General features: G+C 43.9%; 2 long non-coding RNA genes across 3 annotated transcripts in view; both read right to left on the reverse strand.

Moving 5' to 3' along the window:
* The window catches only part of LOC132210949 (uncharacterized), a 153,762-nt gene extending 136,323 nt beyond the window's left edge, over window positions 1–17,439 (reverse strand). The window contains exon 1 of the long non-coding RNA XR_009447203.1: window positions 16,920–17,439. This is a non-coding gene — a long non-coding RNA (uncharacterized LOC132210949). The remainder of the gene's footprint in view (window positions 1–16,919) is intronic.
* LOC125463050 (uncharacterized) lies at window positions 329–16,247 on the reverse strand. Of its 2 annotated transcripts, none has more exons than XR_007249743.2 (3): window positions 16,071–16,247; window positions 3,005–3,041; window positions 329–1,641 (listed from the first exon to the last, which is right to left on the reverse strand). It is a non-coding gene; the product is annotated as an uncharacterized LOC125463050 (long non-coding RNA). The 2 variants fall into 2 exon arrangements; XR_007249744.2 differs by lacking the exon at window positions 16,071–16,247 and adding an exon at window positions 15,603–15,910.
* Window positions 17,440–20,202: the final 2,763 nt, after the last annotated feature.

The raw sequence follows: 20,202 nt of genomic DNA on the forward strand, positions 1-20,202 counted from the left end.
GCTGGATGAACACAGCAGGCCAAGCAGCATCTCAGGAGCACAAAAGCTTTTGCCCTTGAGGGACACCCATCTGCATAACGCTGCGCTTTTCCTGTCAACAATCATCCGCTAAAGCAGGCCTAAGGGCATCGAGAGACGGGCAACAAAATGCTGGTCTTGTCTGTGACACCTAGGAAAGCATAAAACAAGGGAATGCTACGCTTCTATCTTCCTGCTCACTCTAACATTCCAGTCATGAACACCAGTGTTAAAAATTAGGTTGTGCAAATTTGTGTGGTGATCTTTAATGCGCCAAGACTGGAACATTAGTTCACTACAGCCAACAACATGGTTTTGATTTTATTTTAATAAAAAGCATGAGAACATTTAAAATTCACAATAATTGCAATTGAAGAAGGTGAAAACAACGTGCTGGGCAGTAAAATTAGCAAATTCCATGAAGATTGGTCTTATTTTTTAAAAATCCCTCATTAGCATTTGTTCTCTTGAAATTTATTCGTATGTAAAAAGAGGGGAAGAAGAACGTGTCAAGGAATGAAAAGGTTTGAAATACGAGTATTTTTAAAAGCTTAATCCCATCTTTCCCCCAAACAGGAATCTATTGAGTACATTTGCAGCCAAATCCAGTTAAAATGGTGCAAAGCCAACGAGGATCCTAACGAGAAACAAGATTAGGTATTTTATTTTTGCTGCATGCTGAGTTTCTAAGTCTCATTAAAGAGAGCACCTCCCAAGCCCGCAACCACTTCCATCTAAAAAGGAGAAGGGCATTAGACATAAGTGAACACCACCATCTCCAAGTTCCCCTCCAAGGCAATCACCATCCTGACTTGGAAACATACCATAGTGAAGGAACAGTCACTGCGTCAAAATCCTGGCATTCCCTCCCTCATAGCACCGTGGGTCAACCCACAGCAGGAAGGTGGCAGCAGTTCATGAAGGCAGCTCACCACCACCTTCTCAAGGGCAAGTCAGGGTGGGCAAGAAACGCTGGCCAGACAGGGACACCCACATTCCACAAAATAAGAAAAAAAAAACAAAGAAAGAATCAAAAAGAAAACTCAACCCACACGGAAATAAGATGAAGGTGCTCACCCTCAGGCGTGCACTCATGCAGATACATGATCAAATTCAGGAGGTGAATACACTCAGCCTTCCTGGATAACACATGGATTTTTACACAGTGGAGATTCCAAAGTGAACAAGAATGACTAGATTAAATATCATGGGGGGGGGGGTGCGTGGGAAAGAGGGAAAATAAATGACTAAACAAAAAAAGGGGGAAAGTGTAGTACTTCTGGGGACCCAAATATTTAAATTTACACTGAACTGGAGGGTGTCTCACACAGTGTCATTCCCAATAACTAGAATAAACCATTGTAACAAATAGTGAAAATCAATGGTCTCAGCTCCTCTTACAGCCGAAGGGTGCCTGGCATTACGTTTCCTCCATCAGATTCAAAGACTACTTGGAGTATTCAAGTTTTATCCAACATTGGGATAAAACGCCCCACTGGCACAGTCTTCCCGTCTTTTCACAATATGGCCTCCTTAATTATTGGATTGATGCTTTCTAAGTCAATTCCTCGGTTTATCCTTGATCCCTTTTCCTCGCATGGTTCTCCGCAGACTACTTCAGTCCTTTGGTAGGAAACAGAAAACAGTCATGTTGTCAACAGCTTTTCATGGTGCCTGGGTCAGGATAAAAATGCAACAAAATTTTCAGAGAACATTAATTTGTACCGCAGGGGGATAAAGAAGGTGCACAGACCGTTTTCTCCATAGCAACGCCTCAGCCAATTGGTAACGTGCAGGTCAAGCTTTCATAATTCAAAAAAACCACACAAATGCCACAGAACATGCAAAAATACAGGTTGTTGCTCACATCTTAGTGCACGGATAATCAACTTAAAAATCAGTTGACTTATCATGTAGTTCCATGCCTGCTCAAAGCTAAGCAATAAACACAGGGACCTGGAAGCTTGGGGACATTACAGTTCCCTGTGGTTCCCCCCATGATAACATCAAATCCAGTCATGGTGAATGTTTGCACCAATCAGGCTCCTTTTTGCCTGCAGAAATTGTTTGGAGTTTGGCATTCTTGTGTTTGTCCTAATGAGCCACAAGCTAAGAAGCTTCAGCAACACTTATGCGTCTCTTCAACAATATTCATGTGGGAAGCCTAATTTGCTCCAAGTTTTAGTTTCGTGTCTGCAGTAGATGGCAATTCAGCATCTTCACTTTAGTACATCCAGTGTGACTGAACTCTTGTATAATAGAATTGCCTCTAAAGTTGAGAACCAGGTTTCAAGAACGTGTCAACTCCATTCAAAACCTGACAAACCTATGACAATAGACAATGCAGCCTATTGACAAGTAGGCAGCAAAACAATTCTTTAAAAACTCAATTGCCATAAAGTGCACACCCAGCCACCCACACACTTGTGTGCCCACACAAAAAAAGTTCACGTTCAAAGATAATCAGCGAACTTCCTCTTTGATGATTTTCTTTTCACAGGACGCTATCAAAACTTTAAAAGCACCAAAGTACACAGTGACGCAAGAGTTGGCCCATTTCAGAATCTACGAGAGTGGGAGGGAAATGACGGCATGTTGAAGTGCACAAAGTTATCACCACAGAGCAGAAATCCTGGCTTAAATCACCTACCTGCACAATCTCCATTCCAAGAAAGAGCTGATAACACAGCTTAGGGCATGTGAAAACAGCAGAGAATCGTAACTAAAACCAGTATAATGATGTCTCTTGTTCAGCAAAGATTCAAGGTGCTCTTTGTTCATATCTTGACAACTGGCTCAATCTAGCTGGACGCTGTGCATGTAACAAGCACAAGCCTCCAGCACAAACAGTATAACGACCCACCAACCTGATCGGTGTACGAGAGAGACAGTGAACTGGCTTCTGGATTCCACGGCAAATCAGGGGCTCCATTCATTAACGGAGCTAAAATTGGGACTGACCCACGTGCTGTTTAAAACTATTTACCTTTTAATGGTTCGAGAACTTGACTTCCTTTGGTTTTCTAGAAAAAAAAAAGCGAATAACAGAGAAACTTGAAAATCAAAAGAAAGCGGACAATTATACTTTTTCCCATCCTTTACAGCCTTGTCAAAGTCTACTTTTGATATTTTACACACTCAATAACCAATATTGCAGGAGCTTAAAAGAATGTATCTATTTACCACTTGGGAACAGATCCCGGTTAAAGGAAACTAGTTATCATACTGTGCCTAATAAGGTACCATTACAGTTCATTAGGCAAAGGGTTCCCATTTACCACACCCTCCCCTCTTACGTTCACAGTTTTTCTGATCACCCTCTTTTCCAGTGGTGGAGATTGCCAGGAATTGGGCACGGTATCACAGACGCAGCATTCAACGGTCCTTTTCCTCAGCAAATGCTGTCAGAACCCCCAAATGATGGTCATGTTTGAGGATGGCCGGGAAAAAAAAAATGGCATTTTCCCAGCCCCATGTCCACAAAACACTCATGATAGAGATTCTCATCTCAAAACACAAAACCTGGAAACGATGGGAGTGGGGGGAGGGGGAGAAAAAAGAAAACTGGTGACACTTGCGCTCAAGGTGAAAGCTCATCAGGGTTGGGGGGAAAAAAGTCACTAACTCCACGAAGGCCAGCATCCTGTCCCCAAGTTGCTCTTCCACTTACACGTGCCTAGAACTTGACACAGATCTGACTAGCTCAGAGCCAGCTCTCAGTAAACAGAAGCCCTGACACTGCCGTTTTTATCTGTCAGCCAGGGCTCCCGAGTGCACCAGGTTGACAGCCCCCATCAGGGAAATCATTCTGTATGGTTCTGATCTCATTACAAACTTGACAGGGCAAGAGGGATATTTCCCTCAGAAGTAAACCAACCTGGCAAATAAATCCAGCTTCGTGGGCCCTACAGCTGAGTTTTTAAAATAGAAAATAGGAAGCAGCAGTAGTAGAGCAGACATTTTCTTGCCTCGTATCTCCAGTGGGATCATAGTGCAAGGAAACAATACAATTTTGAGATTTGCAGAGCTAAGACATGACCACAAGTCACTCTACCCGAGGAGCACGTCACAAGTTTGTCAGTCCTTTGCCAGCCCAAGCAGTAATAGCAACTTGGTGCCACTGGAGGTAGTCAGTGAGCTACACAGCGACAACACCATCTTGTGACAAAAATAGACACTGCAGCATTTCAGTCCACTGGAGAAGAGCTGGATGCAGACTGTGATCTGCCTCTGCCACAAATGTTATCCCTTGTCAGTTTTCCATCGACTCATCCTTCACCATAAGCAGGTCCTCAAAATCTGATCCCAAGTCATTGTGCACCAAATATATGCATCACATCTCACTGCCAAGGTGAGCATTACAAGCCTATTTCCTTGGAATCACTTGCCCTTTTTATCTTCTGGAAATTCATTTTCAGTCCTCCTTCCCCACCATTATCCTCACCCACTTTTTTCAGCCAAAATTATGAGCACTTGCTGTTCCCCTAACTGATTCCACTGCCCATTTTCCGGGACGTTCCTTGCTGGATTGACACAGAGCTGAGCTTGAAAACAGTTCAGAATGCTTTCTAACACTCAGAAAAGAATGAACAAAAATATGTTTGCTCAAACTCAGGAATGACGAGGGAACACTCCAAGAGCACTTCCATCCTCAGCTCCAGTATCCATTATCGTTCTGCCCAGCACAAGAAAAGCCAGCTGGTCAAAGACAGAACTGCAGCCAATCTGTACACACTGCGACATATTTCTTCAGGAGGTACACATGACAAACAAGATCCTCCTCAATCAAGCATACAACATCAACCCATCTGCACAGACAAACACAAATGACTCATCAGCTGAAACATTCATTATCTGCCTATAATTACCATTAGGACAAAAAAAACCTCCACCTTATAGGCCTTCACAGTTTCCAGTGGCCAATGATTCTAACATGAATGATCAGCTCCCATAAACTCCCTGAAAAAATGTGCAAAAACACAGGAATGGGAATCCTTTCATCCCATTAAAACATAAGGAAAAGAAAATCAATTATAGCCCTGATAGAGTAATTGTCGCTTCTACTACATAGTTTTCAAAAAGAAAAAGCTTCAGAAACTTTCCTCATTTCACCATTTTTCATCTCAGTTAGTCTATTTTGTCCTCACTGTCAGCAGTATTTTGCCATTTCTCCCTCAAAACCATCGTTCCTGCTCCAACAGCATAGTGCTCGCTCAAACCTACATTCAGATTACTCTTGCCACTGTCACGGGAGTGCCCCCCAGCCCCCACCCCTCGGATGGGGAAGGGGGGGGGGGGCAAATGTTTAATGAAGTCTCTGCTTGTTAGAAGCATCACTCCATTGACCCATATGCAAGGACCTTTTCCTGCCCGCACCCCGCAACCGATCTGCTGTGCAGCCACATTAAGGGCCTCCTGATCACCATCTCCTGCAATCCAGCCAGCATGTGGCTCCAACTGGCATTCCTGTGATTATGAAACCTTCAAAAACTCTTGAAATCCCATGCCCAACTCCTTCTCAGAAAGGCTTACATCTCAGTTCACGGCTCTCACGTTGACTATTCTGCTTACCAATCTCACTGCTTTTCCAGTTCTGGACATCAGGGAAGCAACAGGTCACTGCTAAGTACAAACAAATCATAAAAAAAACACAAACTGGACCTGTTCTCGATTTACTGCACATAAAGATTAGATCTAATGAAAACACAGGCAAGAGAGATACTTGTACAAGCATAACCTAAATAAATGTTAAATGTAAAAAAAGCAGGTATCTTCAGCTTACAGGCCTCCTGGTCACACAAACTCAACACAAAATTTGGCACACAGCCTCCCAGTCCAGCAAATCCTCTCCATCCCTCTTTCCATACACAGTGCAACCGAGGGTCACATTCCTCCAAGCTACGCACTGCAACATGAACCTTCGTGTCCAATTCCAGTAGACACAACTTCCTGTCACTAGTGGGGATAGCAGGAACTGCAGATGCTGGACTCTGACACAGTATGGAGCTGGAAGAGCACAGCTGGCCAGGCAGCAAGGAGCAAGAAAGTTGACGTTTCAGGAAGCGAAATGTCAGCTTTCCTGCACCTCTGGTGCTGCGTGGCCTGTTGAGCTCCTCCAGCTCCACGCTGTTGTTACTGTCACTAGCTCCCTCTACTAACTGCTCAGTCACCTGTTCACTCCACGAGCATCCACCAGCACCATCAGCTGAGCTGTCCCTTGGCATGTGTTGACGTGTGCACGGCACTGAGCAATTCAGAAACTGCATAACATGATCACTTGCTGCTCCAGAGAACTCCTCCATTTCACCTCAAATTGGGATCAACTTTTTTTTTTTTAGGTAAACTGGAAGGAGGCCAATGGGTTAACACTGCGCTCCACACATATCCCAGAGAGGGCCCAGTGCTCTGCTCACTTTGTTTCCGACTTGCAAAGAGTACACAACATCGATGCCAAATCCCACAAGGGTCAATCTTGTGCAACAGCAAAACCCTCAATCAGCTCAGGTCAGTGTCAACTCTGAGACAAGACTCCTGTGGAACTGCACCCCGATTCCTTGAACATTTTAGCTTGCCATCTAGGCACTACGTCTCTGACCCATTACCTCTCAGCTCCAAAATGACCCACCTTTCTTAAATGATCCCAAACCTGCACGCCAAGAGACGACAGAACAGGGGGCTGCACCTCTTGTGCAATTAACTACCTGTCACTAATTTAAAGCAGCTCAAGTCTACAGCATTGAAAAGGACTCCTAGACAAAAAAATTCCCACATCAACCTATTCAGAGATGTCATTGTATACCTCTGGAGCAGTTGGGACTTAAACCTAGACCCTCTGGCTCAGGAGGTAGGCAGACGACCACTGTATCCCCAGAGACCTTAGGGCACCTAGTAGTGAACAGATCAAAACCATGAACTGAAGACAGTAGATGAGATGCTCTCTGGTGGTAGAAAAACAAGACAAATAAAAGCCGTGGTGCGTCTCTGCTATCACTCCTGCGCGGCTTCCCAGAACGGCACATTCAGGCGTGACCATCTCACTCCAAACCTGAGAAGACAGAGTCTCTCATCAATAGCAAGGACAGATGGTAATGCCTGCCAGCAGAAATAAAACACAGCTCACTCAGTTCATGGAAGGGACAGAGAGTGAAGTGGGGGCCCCCTCGGGCAAAAAGGGAAAATTAATGAGAAAATGACAGCAAAATTGCAAGTTCTCTCCCAAATGAGTAAAAAGTCAGAACAGAACTAAAACAAAAAAATTCCACATGAAACCGCTAAGATTTTCCCTCTTGGTTGCAGCCAAACCCGCAGTAAATGTGACACCATGAGCAGTTCTGCTAACATCATTTGAATATCATTCAGAAATTAAGAACCAGCTCCCATTATAATATCCGTTCGCATTTAAAAGGTTACAGACACACACAAACGGCTTGTCAAATTGGCAGCCAAAAACAAAAATAAAAATCCGGCAGATCTGGAAACTGACTCGGGAAGTCCACGTTTGCTCTTGTGTGTTTGTGGCCTTATCTCGCTGAGCAGCAGCTAAATTTAGCTCCTTCAACAGAGAGAACAAATCTACAGGAATGGCTGCAGTCGTCACTTCCAAACAAAAATCCAAGAGAAGCTTGCTGTTGCTTTTCTGTGAACCACTCTGGGCTCTATCATTTCACTCCATCATGTGTGACATTTTATTTCAAGGCTGTGCAGAATATCCAGGTCAGGAACACTGGGAGACAGCAGACGTGCACTGGGCCAACAAGCCCTGGCTCCTAGCAAAATATGAAAAAGGTCTTGGTGACAAATCTGATGAGGCTGACTACAAGCCCATTGCATTTCTCGCCTATTCCCCAGCACCCCTCAAATCCTCCCTTGGCATACAGACAAAAAAAATTTCCAAAAACAGTCAAAAGTTCTGAAATGAAGCATCAGAAACAGAGATCATGCCACGTGTGTGATCAGATGGACTCCACCTGGGTAGAATGCAGCCTTGCCTGTCCCAACTCAGCTCTGAATCCTCACCCTTCGGAGGCTTTGGACAACTACAATCATATGGCTGAGCAGCAGGATGCAACTTCCCCCTACTCTGCACCAACTCCCAGTTACCCCTAAACCAATGACCATCTGGAGACCTGTACAGGAATCCTGAATCTCATACCTCCTTTTCCTGCCTGCACACTCCTGTTGCATAGGAACTCAAGCTCAAGGAAGCTAATTTCAGCAGGGCCACCAAGTCAGACTTCAGCATCCGCGGATTACCAAGGGTTGAAAAAGGCCCATTCCAAAAAGGGAGGGGGTACACGGAATCAGGGGTTGAGGATGTGACTCTGCTTGGCTGCAAACAACGACATCAATTGATCAACACCAAATGAACTACAGTCGCAAAACAAAAAAAAAATGTCACAGAGAAGGCATCAACAACTTAGGCAACAGAAATTGAAGAGGGGTGTGGGTGCGGCAGGGTGAACTAACTCAAGCATCTCAAGTTTTGCAATCAAACTGCCAAACCACCGCTCCAAAAATTAATATACTGGGAACCAATGTCACACTGCACACAAACTGGTCAATGAGACCAAGGGAAACAGTTTCAATAGGAAATCGAGCCCGTTCCTTAGCTCCATCTCTTTCTGAGGAAGGGGTTAAAAATTTTAACCTGAGCAGCATGCATCCCAAGTCCACATGCGCAGAGTCTGCTTCTGTACCTGACGGTCAAAAACAGGCAGTGTAAAAGACATCAGAGCAATGAGGGAAGGAAACCCTTTCACTTTGCACACAGCAATGTAAACAGAGCGAGCATCACATGTCCAACTCTGTACAGGCTCAAAGAGGGAGGAAGTAGACAGCGATTTAGTGATAGCAGACCTGTTGTTTCGAAGAACATACACACAACCTGCCAGTACAAGCGTGGGGCACGATGTGAGAATAACAGACTTAAAAAAACGCTCTCGATCATCCTCCCAGATCAAGGATGAGAATAAGTGAACTGAAATAAAAATGCCAAAAAAGCAAAACTTGATGTCAATTCTGCACTCTCTCAAAGTCAAGTTAACACTCGTGGGGCTGGGCAAGGTGGTGGTGGCCGTCTGGGTGAAACAACAGCTTTGACAACACATGTGGGTTCAGCTCCACACCATCCAAGGAGATGAAAAGCTCCAAAGGCAGCTGCAGGGACTAGAAATGGAAGTGAACTTGCATCAAGCTTCTGGCGACCGGGAGCTGCTGTGCAGTAATGTCTGCTCTTCTGGGATTGGAGCCAACTTGAAGGAGCTCCATTTTGTGTCAAACCAATGTAATGGCAAACCTCAGACATTTAAATGGAGCCAATGACGGTACTCGGTACCTCAGCCACTATACGGGTCACTTCAACAGAGCATAAAAAAAAATTCTCTGGGAAAATTGGAGCACATTGAATTGGAGATCACAGCCCAATTAAAGTCTCATTTTTAAAAGGTTCAATGTAAAGGAACCAAATTATGATAAATGTTTCATGGAAAAAAAAAGGTGAAGGAACCATAGGTCAGCACAATTTTCCATTGCACAGCTCAAATACAACCTCATTCTGACCCAAGCATTGCCAGACTGTCTCCTTATTGGGTTCCAGTCCATATACCACGATCGATCAATCATGTTTACTAGACTTCAGGAACAAATCGGCCAAAGCAAAACAGCTTTCATAAACGTGCGCCACTCACGGGTGGAGTTCCAGTTATCATATTGCTAGTGAAGTTCACTAGCCACATGCTTGTCAAAATACAAATGCCAGTTTCCAGAAACAATTTTTGTTTTGACCCATGACATGAATATTTAGGAACGGGCAAAATAATAAGTTAAAACAGAAAGAACTGCAGATGCCGTGAATCAGGAACAAAGACAGAAGTTGATGGAGAAACTCAGATCTGGCAGCATCTGAGAAGGCAAAAAAAAAAGTTAACGTTTCAGGTTGAGACCCTGAGGAAGGGTCACTGGAACCAAAATGTTATCTCTGGTTTTCTCGTTCAAAAGATGCTGGCAGACTTGCTGAGCTTCTTGAAAATAATAAGTTAATTTGCACAGTGGTCCTTCAAGGGTCTCTATCAGCCATAATACCAAAAGCACTCTGATCCATCATCTTCAACACATTGATCTAGCCTTGCTCAGGTATGTTCCCCCTGACCATCACAGACACACACACACACAGTCAGTGTTTATCACTGCTGCCTCACAGCACCAGGGCCCCAGGTTCAATTTCACCCTCGGGCAACTGTGTTTAGAGTTTGCACATTCTCAGTGTCTGCGTGGGTTTCGTCCGGGTGCTCTGGTTTCCTCCCACAGTTCAAAGATGTGCAGGTGAGGTGGATTGGCCATGCTACAATTACCCGTAGTGTTCAACGATGTGTAGCTTAGGTGGGTTATGGGGGAATGGGATGCTCCAAGGGTCAGTGTGGGCTAGTTGCGCTGAAGGGTCTGTTTCCACACTGTAGGGCTCCCATTCTAAGTAATAAGCTCCAGGTATATCACTAAGTCAAGCTAAGAGACAAAGAACTCTTAGACAGGAAGAGGACAGCAGAAAAACAGAACAGCCTTGCCTTGTTTGCACTCAAAAGTCTGCACAGTCAGACAGGAGTCACTAATCAGTGATCTGGAGCAAGTGCGACATTTCAGTAATCTGTAAGTTCGCTCCAAGCCCTCATGGCTGAAGCCAATTAATTTTCAAACAGTCCAGCAACCCACCTGGAGAATTCTACAACTCCAGTGCAGATGGCAATGCTTTCTGCCAGCTCAGTTGCAAACAAACAGTCTTACCAAATTGAAAATAATTAAACAATTAACAGGACCTACAGACAGCACGATAATCGATTCGTCATTCCCCTGAAAACAAATGGTGTTAGAAATGAAAAGTAAAATAAATAAGAAAACAAACAAACTAGCTAAGAGCATGTACTATATAACACAAGTTGCACAAAACGCAACACAATAATTGGAGACACACTGAAAGTAAAGACAATAAACCAAAATGAAACTACATGGTATATAAATAAAATGACTGACTGCAGATGCCGAGGGCTGAAACAAATACAAATCGCTGGAGAATCTCAGCAGGTTTCGCCGCATCTGGCAAGAGAAAACAGTTTTGGTTTCCTTCCTGTAAAAGGGTCGCTAGGCATGAAGTGATAAAACAATACGGGGTACAATACCACAGGGTATTACAGATTGATCGACTCAGCAGCAACACAACCCCATGTCATGCGAAACGCTGAAAGGCAAACTGTTATTCACTGGTGCTCATTAGTGTCCAGCAGTCCCATTTCCTTCCCTGCAAAAAGCAAATCTTCCATCTGGGTCCAGCCAACATGGTTACTGCCAAATGCAGTTGTGAAGGGCAGGCAGATGGCAGTTTACCAGTGGATGCCAAAAGCAGGAGGCACTCAAGATCAGGAACTGCGTCAAAAAGTGCATTAGTGTCATGGTTTTCTTTTGAAGACCTAGAGAAATATAATCCAGTCGCAGCATTTAAAATTTAAGTGAAGCAAACTGAGGAAAGTGGATCTCTCTTTGGTTTTGGCACAAGGACAAAAGCACGACTTGTCACCATAAGCAAAGAACGTGAACTCCACAGAGGCTAGTGACTGGAACAGTTATTCATATCTGATGCCTACCGACACCATGAAACCTTGATTACACGTAACTAAGAAAATAAATGGGAGGGAGAACTAGACTCTTTATCTGTGCCCAGCAACAACATCACAGTGCTCTCCAAACAGCACTTTCCATATCACCATCAGAATAAAACAAGACTGTTCAACTTCCAAACAATGGTCATTTCTCTCGTTAGCCTGAGAACGATGGAACTCAATGGGGAAAACTGGCATGAGTGTGTCACTGACCCTTGTATTCTTCATCTTACATTCGCCCCACAGATCTGAGCCACCAGTAAACTCAGATCCAAAACGCAAATAATGAGAACCGTGTGTATTGCCCAGCTACCAGGAGTGAGCCCAGTTGTAATTAAGAGAATTTATGATAGCCGCCATCATTCCAAAAACCACAAATAAAGGCTAATAAAAACATGATAAATTGCTGCTTTGAGATGAAGCATCCTAAACTAAAAAGTGAAACTTGAAACTAGAGATTGTGGAGCAAGTGCTGGGTAATGCTGGGCATTTTGGTCAGTATTTCCTGCCCCATCGACAATCCAAAGCAAAATGAAAACGTCAGCTTTCGTTAGTCACACACTGTTATTCTAGCAGATTTAATTCATGGAGCCCAGCCAAAAAAAAAAATCTGCCATCACCTCATCGAGGAACTAATTCAAACTTGCATCCTCAGAATTAGCTACACTAAATCCAAAAATCACCAAGCCTCCCACAGAAGGTCAAGACCCGGCACAAAAATGATTGTTACTGCTCAAACTCATCTGGTTTCTAACCATCATTTCCCATGCCACCACGACAGCACTAGTTACAAAAAAAAAATTATCAAAACCATTTTCAACTACAGCTGTGTGTTAAATTAAAATTTTGCACCTTACATCACCTCATCCACTGCCAGCTTTCTGGCATCAAAGGAATTCCATCCTGAGGTCTCTCACTTGCCCTCTTCTTCCCCACCAACCCTCTGAAAAACAACTTGCGACTTACAACTGCTTTTTGGTCAACTGGTGGGTCTCTTGCCCAACAGCTCAATTAACTTCATGTCAAATGTTGTCAGATTTTATTTCTGGGAAACGGTTTGGAATGTTTCTCCACAGTATAAAGGGACAACTGCATCACAGGTTGTTGGTTCAGCTCAGCACAACTCTATGTGGATCCATGGCAAATTTACCAACAAATCCCACTGGGGTTTTTCCGTCATGTTCTATCTTCTTCTACCCAATAAACTCAGACTGATACAAGGCTCCTTAATGTGCTCTTCTGTCACTCAATGCGTCAGTAAATAGTTGGGAACCAGCCTCCGCAGAGGAAGTAATAGTACTCCTTCCAGCTTGTGCAACACCAGTGAAACCCATGATTTTCCAGTGTACTTTAAAGACAGCCATTTCCAACAAACAATTCTGAGCAAGACCCAAACTGTCCCCTGCTCAGCCCCCAGCAAAGCCACTACACTCAGGATCCAACTCTCAGCTCCCGAGGATGAGTCAGACCACAAACTGTTCAACTCTGGACAACGGTTCCATATCTGACGCTACCCACTTCTGCAGGATGACCCAGCTCCAACCTAACTAAAAAAAAACTGAAGCACAAACCAGTACAGATTGATATCACTGCAAAATATGTCAGTCGCCAATATTTTATTTGCTAAGCCATTCCCTTCATGGCTGTTTCCAACACAGTTCTAATCCCACACTGGTTTTCCTTGCATCAATTACTAATCATCACTTGCAAGTTTATCCATGGACTCACCTCAACTCTTGCCATGAGATTCAGGTCATTGTCGAAGACGCAGCCTTCATTTTTTACAAAAAAGCTCCGAACTCTTGACGTTAGGCATTTGCTTACCCAATCTCATCATACATGCCTGCAGCACTTAAACGGGACCACCACCATATTACCCCACTACCCCACCCAGAAAAATAAACCCAGTTTCATCTCATCTCTGGATATGAATTCCTATGTTGTCTTGCACCTCCGTTCTCTTACAGTCATAACATTCTAAGATGCAAAACGAGACCAAGAATGCTTGATACCAAAAACACATATGGGCAAATATTAACGGGGGGGGGGGGCTGGGGGGGGGGGGGGTGCTCAGCAACTCGAATAAAGTGAAGGCAGGGCACAGGATGAAAATTTTGGGTGTGACCTTTTATTTGGATCAAGTTGTGACGCAGAAAGTTCTCTCTTCTCTCCAGGCTGACAGATCTGCTGATCACAAACACTGTTCAATCTCGGACTTTCAGACCCACACAGGTTTATTTATTCCCTCTCCTCATCTCTACATGCAACAACAAAAATTATTCAGTGATGTGACGCAGCACAGAATTGAACAGAAAGCAGCACGTAGTGTGATGGGACAGAAACCAAACTGATCAACAAGATAACGAAATGATCCAAATGTGGGCAGTCATGCTTTAATTTGTTTCGAAGGTAGTATTTTCAGTTGACACTCTGACCCAAAATCTAAACTGCTTGCAAAGAAGTTGGATCTTCAACAAACAATTAGGATTTTTCCAAAATGTATTGCTCATAAAAGCAAGTTACTAAATTACTGCTGTTAATTGAGCTGGCTGAAGAGGCGGTCTTTAAAAGTAGAGGAATTTAGACTGAGATCTAGGAAAATAGCAAGTCAGTTAAAAGTCAGTTAATAACGGATTGCTAATAATATCTTATTAACTAAAAGAGTATTAGGATGATATAAAATTTATTTAAAACTAAAACAAGCGATGCTGCTATCTGCTTACATACGCATTAACATAACATGAACTCACATTCTGCATAGTGGCCTCCTCTCCTTACACCTCGCTACGCAGTTTAGAATTGGGATATTGTCTGCGGAAGAGGCAGATCCACGGGTCGCGCCGCTAAAAGCCCGTCAGGTTTCCCCCGCCCCGGTTACGGCTATGCACTAGGCTGGACCCTGGAGCGATAGCTTACATTAGATGGCTCGCCTTATGCAACTGGCATATCTTCATCCTTTACAGACAGACACACAGCTGAGGTGAAACGTCAGTTGCCCTGGACAGAGCCACTGAAATCTCACAGTTTGTTCCGCAGACCGATGCATATAGCCGCAGAAAGTAACCAAACACACACACACTTTCGAGTCATAACTCACACGCAGCTGAAAATAGTGAAATCCGCCCCCCCCACCCCGATAAAGAAATCCAGTCATCATTGTCACAACACGTAACAACCCATTTCTAAGTGGGTTTAATTCTTGGTGTTTTGGTGACCCATTCAATCGCCCCCGCTCTCCTGTTCTGGATTGATTCAGGCTCTCGCTCTGGGAAGTTAAGTCATTTCACTGGAAAACCCCAGGTACCGCCCTTGTCTCTCATTCCCCCGTGAACTCACTCAAGAAATGTCGAGAACACCCTAGGAACCTAACGGGAAACAGTGACGATGAGTGAATAAACAAAATTACCGCTATCCACCCACAGAATTAAAAAGGGACAACTAGCTAGAATGCACTCTTCTCCCCCCAGGGAAGGGGATCTGAGCAGTGACAAACTCGCAGTGTACAAAAACACACACACGATCACATTAGGCTGCCCTTTAGTTCCAAATTCAAGGCAAGGGAACAGTCGTGGACGCGCATCACCGGCGCGCCCCCATTCCCTATCCTCGGGTGCGAGTCTGGTTGTAAACAAATCCCACGAGCAAGTGCTTTTGGGAATAGTGGGGACTTTTAGAGGTTTTACAAAAGATAACAAGAAAGCCATGGAGGATTAAAGAGGCAATGGAAGATACGTTTCTTTTGAAATACACATCCAATAGCAGGGAGACGTACAGGAACAAAACAGACCCTTTACAAAGTCAAAGTCAAGCTAACAAGTGCTACATGTTGCAACATTAAAAACTAACTTCCAAAACATCAGTGCAACAGGGACAGCAATGCTGCGTGCATACAGTCTGCAAAAGCAACTTGTTCGCATATTTCACTGTAAATTGCCTGACCTGTGCTTGGGTTGTATTCCTTGACCTCAGGCTGGTCTTTTACTGGAGTGGACTTCCCAAAGAAGCAATGGGGGTGGAAAGAAAAGAGAAACGCAATAGGACGGACTAAAAGGCAAGTACTAATACGTTGCTGCGTCACACAAGAGCTGGAAGCACAAGTCACATCCGTCAGGAGCTGATCAAGGGGGCTGGGACAGCTCAAGTTGCTGGTTACTGTGCGGAGAAATTGCAGTGCAATGTACTGGAGAAGATCAGAAATTCCCAGTGTGTAGGCATAAGTTAGTCAGCCTCCTTCCCTCAAAACAGGGAGCACTCACAGGCGCAGCATCCCACTGTGCGCGCGACCGCTCGAAATTTTTTTTAAAAAATTAAAAACACAGGGGACGCGCCTGAGGTGCAAGTTGCGCATCATTCGCAAGCGCGCCCCCGCCGACCTCTTCCCTCTTTCGCCCCCCACCCCCAACTCACTTCATTCCTCACATCAGCTGCTGCATGTTGACACACGCTGATATACAAGTGGGCGTTGCGCTGGCTTCCAACAAAATAAAACGGGAAGCAAAAGCAAACTGCATTTTCGCACCGGAGCTGGGCAAACGCAATTTTAAACATCGTCACATGCGCGGCCCCGAAAAGCGCGCTCCCGCCGGCCTCCAGCGCGCGTCAGGTGCTGCTCCATGTACCTTGCCTGACCAGCGTGACGTTTTTCTAATTTGTTTACATCCTGTTCTCGGGATGTCAGAAAGAGAGAGAGAGAGAGAGAAAAAGGGTGGTGGAAGAATATACACATTTAATGCAACTTAGCAACAAACTTCTCGCTTCTTAAACGAATGCATAGGCGCAGCGTTGAAACAAACAAGACAGAAAACAACAGTCGGGAGTCACAGTGTTTTAATATTCGACTATGTCAACACAGCGTCAGCACCCATGTTTACCCCCAGTCTGAATTTTATCTGCGCAACATTAGTTGGAATGCGGACGTGAAATATATAACACACACGCGCACATTAGCAGCAATTCATGTGGCAATTAACCAATTTTTAAACAACACAGAAGCAAGAGAATGGAGATTTTAAAGAGACTCCCTGCCTCCCCATGATAAGAACTGTACAGGAAGATGAAAGGAAAAAGTTGTAATTAATTCACATCATGCTGTCCTTCATTATGGCACTGTATGTGAAGAAATGACCCGGCATTTTAGAAATTGCAACACCTACCCTGCCTTATGCCCAATCAGGATACATTTTATTGACATTTAATTTTTAAAAGGGTAAGGTTTAAAACCGCTGTTTAATTTCTAGGAAAGCTGGAATGACTTACGTTTCGAAGAATCAGGTTCTGCGAAAATTCTCAACCCCCGCAAATGCAACTTTTGATTGTTTTTTTTAAAAAAACAAAAACCTAATTCTTCTCAAGCCATATTTGGTGGCGGGCTCGCCTTTGGAAACGGATACTGACATCAGGTGAAGTGTTGCTGCTGCTGAGGAGTTTGGGAAACATCCATCCCACACACATAGACTGTAAAAGTGAAGGTAAACCTGCTGGTGCGTAAACCTAGGGTTAAAGTAACCGAGACTTCCAGCTTTGCATCTGGACTGTTTGCAGCAGATTGCGTCGCTTCAACGTGTTTCTATCCCACTGCTGTTGTGTTTCGTAACTAGATTATATCATGTCCATCATCATGTGACATAGTGAGGCCTGGATGGAAACTTGGGGGGTGGGAAGGAGTCGCGTGTTTAAGATATTTGCAGCCCCATCTTCCTAATCCGGCTGCAAAAATAAAATTATTTCTGTATTGCAACGTTTCGTTTTAACCAGGGCCAGCGAAATCATTCAAGCAAATGGACCCAATCCCTTCTAACGCTGTTCTGCTCGCGTTCTGAGCATGTCACCAAGGAGGAAGTTTATGTATTTTTCTTAAAAGTGTTCGCTGTCGTTTTTTTTTAGAAAGTGCTGCGGCTGAAAGCCCCTAGCAATTTCCTTAAAGGGAGCAGGACATGCGTTGCATTTTTACATTGACAAAATGTTAATTACAGCGCCATTGTCAGGTCGCTTGACAAGTTGCGCTGTTCTTAACTTTGTCTTGCCAAGATAGTTCAAACGCTGTGAAATGAGACCTCACCCAGCGTTGAAATCAAATAACAATTATCCCGTCGCAACAGCAGGGAACCAACAACAGGTTTGTTTACTGTCAGTTCTGACCTGAAATTAATTGATCATTTTCTTAAAAGGTCTCCGCAGAGATGGACAAAGAAAAACGGGACCGGATGTTATTTAAATACCACATGGTGTCAAATGTAATATTATTGCACAGATCAAAACAAAGAGGCATTAAACTCCAGTGAGTCATGAAAAAAATGCGCCAATAATGCGTCAACTGACTTGTTGTCCAGGAAAGAAGATCACATGTGTTTCAATGTGCCTTTTAAGTTACTAACTGTTCCAATACAACTGACCATCATAGAAATTAAGAACTTGCAAGTAATTTTTTTGGATCTCCTGTATCATATCTCAAGAGATCATAGAGGGAAGATTTTAAAAAAAGTTGTGTGACTTTTCACAGTTTTTTTATCTGTAAAACGTCGTGAGTTGCTACTTTGCATACTGGAAGAAGTGTGATACAGGTCTCCAGCACAAACGCACAAAAAACCATTCAGCCCATTGGAGTCTTATGCTGGTCATAAACAAGAACCCAACTATTCTAAATGTAATTTTCCAGCACTGGGCCCATAGCCTTGTGGCATCACCAACTGGGGGTGAAAGTCAGAGGATGAAATGAAGCACACAGACATTCCTGTGCTTATATTAATATATTATTTGTTATAATATTAATTATAATCAGTTTGGTGATCGCTGAATCACAAGATTCACAGCAATATGGGAAGCAGAGAAGTGAATAGGTTAGAGTGGAAAAAATTGACCTGTTTAGAATGGAATGGGAATCCAGTGAGAACACAGCAGCTTTGACAGGAAGTTCCCATCGTAAATACAAACATTGAAATTTGTAATGGGAAAGGTGACATCAAAATGTGACAAAGGTGTGTACCTGGTGAGCCAAGTTCAGTTTCTGGTCAATGATAACCCCAGTGATTTTGAAGTGATGATGATATGACTATTGAATGTCCACAGATGATGGTTAGATTGTCTCTTGCCAGAGATGGTCATTGCCTGGCATTTGGGTGATGCAAATGTTATTGCCACTTGTCAGCCCAAGCCTGAATGATGTTCAGATCTTGTGGCATTTGAACATAGACTGCTTCAGTATCTGAAGATTCATACATGGTGCTGAACATTGTGCATTCGTCGATGAACATCCCCATTTCTGACCTTATGATTGAGGGAAGGTCATTCATGAAACAGTTGGAGATAGTTGTGCATGGATACTACACTAAGGAACACCTGCAGAGATGTCCTAGAGCTGTGCTGACTGACCTCCAACAACCATAAGCATCTTCCTATGTGCCAAGTATAACTCCAACCAGTGGAGATTTCCCCCCCCGATTCCCAATAATTCCAGTTTTCTGAGGGATCCCTGAAGCCACACTCAGTTGAATACAGCATGGATATCAAGGGCTGTCACTGTCACCTCGCCTCTGGGATTCAGCTCTTTTGTCCTTGTTTGAACCAAGGCTGTAATGAGGTCAGAAGCTGAGTGGCCCTGGTGGAACCTAAACTGGGCTTCACTGAGCAAGCTATTGTTGAACAGATGCTGCTTGATAGCACTGTTGATGACACCTTCCATCACTTTATTGTTGATTGAAGTATATTGATGGGGTGATAACAGGCTGGGTTGGATTTTTCCTGCTTTTTGGGGACACGTCAAAGCTGGGGAATTTTCCACATTGTTGGCTAGATACCAGTATTGTAATTGTATTAGAATATCTTGACCAGGGGAGCAGCAGCTTCTGTTGCACACGTCTTCAGTACCAATGCCAGAATGTTGTCAGAACCAATTGGCTTTACAGTATCCACTGCCTCCAACCATTTTGTGATGTCATGTGGACTGAATCAAGTTGGCTGGAGACTGGCATCTGTAATGCTGGGGACTATGGAGGAAGCTAAGATGGATCATCCACTTGGCACTTCTAGTTGGAATTTGCTTCAAATGCTTCAGCTTTATCTTTTTCATTGACATTGGTGTTCCATCATTGAGGATGGGGCTATTTGTCGAGTCTCCTTCTCCATTGCATTGTTTAATTTTCTACCACCATTCACCGCTGGATTTGGCAAGACTGCCGAGCTTCGATCTGATGGCGTTGTTCTGATCTGTTGGTCATGGGATGGCTTAGCATTGTCTATCACTTGAAGTTTATGCTGTTTGGCATGCAAGGGGCTTGCCCAGGTTGGCACCTCATTTTTAGGTTGACCTGGTGCTGTTCTTAGCATGCCCTTATGCATTCCCCATTGAACCAGGGTTGATCCCCTGTCTTGGTGGTAATGGTTGAGTGGGGGATTTGCCACGCTACAAGGTTGAAAATTGTGCTAGAATACAACTGTGTTGCTGTGATGGCTTACAAATTGTCATGGATGCCCATACTTGAGTGGATAGATTTGTTCAAAGTCTGTCCTACTTAGCATGGTCATAATGTCACACAGCATGATG

The sequence above is a fragment of the Stegostoma tigrinum genome, chromosome 25 (assembly GCF_030684315.1).
Source record: "Stegostoma tigrinum isolate sSteTig4 chromosome 25, sSteTig4.hap1, whole genome shotgun sequence".
NCBI classification, from domain to species: Eukaryota; Metazoa; Chordata; class Chondrichthyes; order Orectolobiformes; family Stegostomatidae; genus Stegostoma; species Stegostoma tigrinum.